Below are 6,000 nucleotides of genomic sequence, written 5' to 3' on the forward strand. Positions count from 1 at the left end.
TAGTTTCGTCTATTTCGCATTTTTCCTATGACCTCAAACTTTCTCGTTAAAATCCATGATCGTTGCTCTGATTCTCGTTTTTCCTTTAGTGACTTTTTCGACCATTAATTAGATGACGTGTCACCAACGTGGCACACTTATGCTGAGTAGATTAATTAGAAGTTAAACGACGTTGTTTTGCGTCTAATCTAATAGCGTAAAAATCCATGAAGTTTGGCGCGATTTTCATTTTTTCCTTGACCTTAAAATCTCGCGTGAAGGAACTACGGGGCAACACCAACATATTCTCCGACTCCGGACCGGACGTCCGTTGGTTGGAAACGAGAACGGATCCGCCGGAAACTCTGCAACAATTTAGAGCAGTGATCAACACTATCTTATACGTCTTTCATACGGTATGAAAACCCTAGTGTAAGTCTTCCCTTCTCATTTCTAAATTTTAGAATCTGTGAATCCCCCTTCTCTTTCTCCCATTTTGTTTTGAAATAAAGCTCTAACCTTTCTCCCATTTCTTTTCTTCTTTTCCGGTAGAGCAGGAACAGCCCGGTGCTCCCACCGCCGCGTCGTCAAAAAGATAAGCTCTCTCTCTTTTTTCTCTCTTTCCTCCCCTGTTCTCCCTTATCTTTTTTTTTAAAGCCCTAATCATCTCTCTCTACTCTCTGCCCTCTCGTTTGATAGTAAAAGAAAAAGGGAAAGACGGCTCTGCCGCCGCGCTGTTGCCGGCCTTGAGCAGCCGCCGGCTGCCCTCACCTCCCTCTCACACGCACAAGGACAGGGGAAACAAGAACCCCAACCCAAAAATCCCAATTCATGTTTACAAGCACAAGCAACAAATTTTTGGGCTTTCGAATACTGTTCTTTTCTTTTCATGATAAAATCATATCTGTATTTTCCACTGTAATTGTAATACTTAGAAAAATATAATGATTAAGTGTGCGTGTGAATTTGTTGGTGGCTCTGTTGGTTGATTTGGAATTTACAAAATAAGGAGAAAATGATTTAGGAAGAACCTTGGCGTTGTTGGTGTTGTTGGAGTCTGCGTAAATATTAACAGATTGTAAGAAGCATAATCTGGAATACTAATGGAGGAAATGAATGAAATTTACACACCTTGATCCTTGATTTGGAACTTGAAACAATGTATTGATTTGGAAATTTTTGGAAGAGCCGTAAGTGGGGAGTATGAGGAAGAGAAAATGATAATTTAGGAGATTAGTGAGAGAGTCTTAATGGGTAAGCTAGCTTTTGGATAAGTATGAGTAGATATTTAGTAGTTAAAGTATTAAAATAACGTAATTGGTGATTTAAGGAATAAAATCATGCAAGTGGGTGGCTATGAGATAAAATCACTTAATAAAACTCATAACTTTTAACCAATAAAGATGATCTTTTTTTAAAAAAAAATCCTTGATCATAAAAAAATAAAATAGCATTCCATTAAGAAAAATTCATGAATTTATGCACAAGTAAAAATCCACGTGGTTCATATAATACACTCAAACTTGAAAAAAAAACTCATGCAACACATTCATATTAAATCCTTAAATCTCAAATGAACTCAAATCATATATATATATATATATATATATATATATATATATATATATATATAAATCAAGCGCATCAATCACACATATAAAATAATAAAATCACAACGGATAAACAAAACCAATTTTATTAATGGATGCCGAACCCTAATTATTAATAATTAAGCCTTTAATCGGTGATTAAAAGTCGGGGTATGACATACTATCCCCCTTACAAGAAATTTCGTCCCGAAATTTGTACCTCGGAAAATAATTCTGGGTACTTCTCCTTCATGCTAGACTCGAGTTCCCATGTCGCCTCTTCTTGATCATGATGCTTCCAAAGGACTTTTACTAAGGGTATCGACTTATTCCTTAGTACTTGAACTTTTCGATCTAGGATGGATTCGGGTCTCTCTTCATAGCTCATATCTGGGCTGAGGATAACGTCGTCCTTTTGGATCACGTGCTTTGGATCATAAACATATTTCCTCAACTGCGACACGTGGAACACATTATTCACATTTCCAAGGCTTGGCGGCAACGCCAGCCTATAAGCTACTGGGCCCACCCTTTCTAAGATCTCATAGGAACCTATAAAACGGGGTCTAAGCTTACCCTTCACACCAAATCTTATAATCTCTTTAGAGGGAGAAACCTTTAGAAAGACTTTATCCCCACACTCAAACTGCAAGTCGGTTCGGCGTTTGTCGGCATAAGATTTCTGTCTATCCTAGGCCTCTTTAATACGCTGTCGAATCTGACGGACAATCTCGATCATCTCGCCTACTGTATCTGGCCCCAAAATTATTCTCTCGCCCACTTCATCCCAGTAAAGCGGCGATCTACATTTTTCCCCGTATAACGCCTCATAAGGTGCCATAGCGATAGTTGCTTGATAGCTGTTGTTATAAGCAAACTCGATTAGTGGCAACACACGCTCCCAATCTTCTCCTCTATCTAGCACAACTGTCCTTAACATATCTTCTAAAGTTTGAATTGTCCTTTCGGACTGACCGTCGGTCTATGGGTGGAAAGTTTTACTAAAATTCAATCTCGTCCCCAATTCTTTTTGCAAGCTTATCCAGAATCTGGAGGTAAACTTAGAGTCTCTGTCGGACGTGATTGTCTTCGGCACCCCATGTAAGCGCACGATCTCCTTGATGTAGAGTTAGGCTAACTTATCTGATCCATACGTGATAGGGATAGGCAGAAAGTGTGCACTCTTCGTGAGTATGTCAATAATGACCCATATCGTCATGTTACCTCGTCTTGTCTTTGGCAGTCCTGTGACAAAATCCATCGCAATGTCATTCCACTTCCATTTTGGAATCTCCAAAGGTTGTAGCTCGCCGTAAGGTCATTGGTGTAAAGCCTAAACTTGCTGGCAAACAAGACACTTTCAACAAACATAGCCACGTCTCGTTTCATTCCCTTCCACCAGAAATTTTCTTTTAGATCTTGATATATCTTAGTGCTTCCTGGATGGGCGGCATAAGGAGTGTCATGGGCTTCGCTCATGATCTTGTTCTTGAGTTCATCATCATGGGGGATGCATATTCTTTTCTCAAAGAAAATAGCATTGTCGGCTTCTTCGTGGTAGTTCTTGAGATTTCCTTCTCTTATCTTCGCTCGTAATTTCTCCAACTTCTCATATTTCCTTTGAGCTTCTACCACTATTTTCCTCAAATTTGGTATAGTCGCGACCACCCCCGCTATCGTACCGGGTGGTTTTATCACCTCTAATCTCATTCTATCAAAAGCCTTTATGAGCTCATCTTCCCTTATAAGGATGTATCCCAACTTTGATGAGATCTTGCGGTTCAATGCGTCGGCTACTACATTGGCCTTTCCCGGGTGATAATTTATACCACAGTCATAGTCATTTACTAATTCGAGCCATCTTCTTTGCTCATGTTGAGATCTTTTTGCTCGAAGAAGTACTTCAGACTTTTGTGATCGGTGTAAATCTCACACCTGGCACCATATAGATGGTGTCTCCAGATTTTCAGTGCGTGCACTACCGCCGCTAGCTCCAGATCATGGGTCGGATAATTCAATTCGTGTGGCCTAAGTTGCCGCGATGCATATGCAATCACTTTGCCTTCTTGCATGTACACGCATCCTAGTCCATTCTTTGATGCATCCGTGTAGATCACACACTCCTTGTCCAGTTCCGGAATTGCTAGCATTGGCGCCGTAGTTAGCTTTTCTTTGAGCAGCTGAAAACTTTCTTCGCACTCGTTAGTCCATGTATATTTAATTCCCTTCCTGAGCAACTGCGTCATCGGCCTTACTATCTTTAAAAATCCCTCAATGAATCTTCGATAATAGCCAGCCAATCCCAAGAAACTTCTAATCTCGTTTGGGGTAGTTGGCGACCTCCACCCTTGTACTGCTTCCACTTTGGCGGGGTCCACCTTGATACCTTCTGAAGACACAATGTGTCCCAGAAATGTAACTTCTTTGAGCCAAAACTCACACCTGCTGAATTTGACATACAGACGTTCATCTCTTAGCGTTTGCAACGCTATTCTCGGATGTTCCTTGTGTTCTTCTTTATTCTTGGAATAGGTGAGGATATCATCAATAAACACCAAGATGAACTTATCCAAGTAAGGATGGAATACTCTGTTCATGAGGTCCATGAACACAGCTGGCACGTTTGTTAGTCCGAACGGCACAACTACGAACTCGTAGTAACCATATCTTGTTCGGAAAGCCGTTTTGGGTATATCTTCATGTCTAACCTTTAGCTGATGATACCCAGACTTCAAATCGATTTTGGAGAAGACACTCGCGCCCTTTAGTTGGTCGAATAAATCATCGATTCTTGGCAAATGATACTTGTTCTTAAGCGTTAGCTTGTTCAGCTCTCGGTAATCGATGCACAATCTCAAGGTGCCATCCTTTTTCTTGACGAACAATATCGGCGCTCCCCATGGGGATACATTAGGCCTGATAAACCTAGGTCCAGCAATTCTTGTAACTGGATCTTCAACTCTTCCAATTCCTTCGGAGCCATTCTGTACGGTGCTTTTGATATTGGCGTCGATCCTGATTCCAGATCGATGGTGAATTCTACTTGTCTGTCGGGTGGTAATCCTGGCAAAATTTCTAGAAAAACATCTTGGAAATCCTGCACGATCTCTACATCTTCCATTGTCTTTTCGGTCTCAACTCCCCCGTTCAGGTATATGAGGAAAGCTTGGCAGTCTTTCTTGTTCATCATCTTCCTTGCTTGTAAGGCTAAAATGATCGGCACTCTGTTCTTCATGCGTATCCCGTGGAAACTCAAAGTGTAACGCCCCAATTTTCATAAACTTTGCAATCCAAAAATTTAAGAACTAATAGATAAAATAAAACTTCTTGACTATTAAAATTTACTAATTTAAAAAAAATCAATTTGCTAAAACTAAAGTAGTAACATAAAATGAAATAAAAATAAAACGATAAACTAAGACTTAACAAGTTCAACTAAAAAGTTCAATGCAAAATCTTTATCCCTAGTTATTCTCCACTTCCATGGCCACCTCGACTCTGGAACTGCAAAACTGAAAAGATAAGGGATGAGCATATTGAAACTTAATTATTAGTAATACTGATACTAATCTAACATTAGGAAAATTCAAAGTCAAACTAATTTCCCTATTAAAAAAACGTAACCCAAGGCCACTATCCATTGCCTAAAAAAATATATGTAATCGTAAAATTAGTAAATTATGTACTGATTAAATAATTATTAATATACTACTTAAAACTATCAATTAATTATTTGTTAAAAGAATTTCGCAACAGATGAAAGAAAAACAAAACTTGATTAAGTAATTAGGAAAATAAAACACTACAAGAATTAAAAGTCAAATTCTTCAACTTTTCTAACATATACGGAACCAGACTGATTGTTACAAAAAAACAATTTACTAATTGAAAGTTAAAAGAAATAATGAAAAAAATATCTGATGATGCATCGATTGATGAGGAAAAAGATTTGAATATTACTAACTACTAAAGTTTGAAGTCTTATTACTTAGAACAAGCTAGAGTAAAACTTTGCGTAAAAAAAAATAAAGAGAAGAAGAAAGTACCAACTAAAATCACTACAAAAAAATTTACCGGATACCGACAGAATTACCGACGGAAAATCATCCGTCGGTGATCACCGACAGAACAACGACGGAATTCCGACGAAGATGTTTTTAGAAGTTTACCGACGGAATTATTAGTGACGGAAACTATTCCGTCGTTAAATATTATTTTTTATTTTTAGTTTGTTTTTTAATTATTTTTTAAATTTTACCGACTGAATAACGACGGAATTATTAGCGACGGACAATAATCCGTCGTTAAATATTTTTTTAATTTTTTTAGTCTTCGTTAAATATTATTTTTTATTTTTTTTATTTTTTTATTTTTTAGTTAATCCGTCGGTAAATAAGTATTAATTTTTTTATTATTTTTATTTATTTTTTAA

Source organism: Salvia miltiorrhiza, chromosome 6, assembly GCF_028751815.1.
Source record: "Salvia miltiorrhiza cultivar Shanhuang (shh) chromosome 6, IMPLAD_Smil_shh, whole genome shotgun sequence".
Classification (NCBI taxonomy): domain Eukaryota; kingdom Viridiplantae; phylum Streptophyta; class Magnoliopsida; order Lamiales; family Lamiaceae; genus Salvia; species Salvia miltiorrhiza.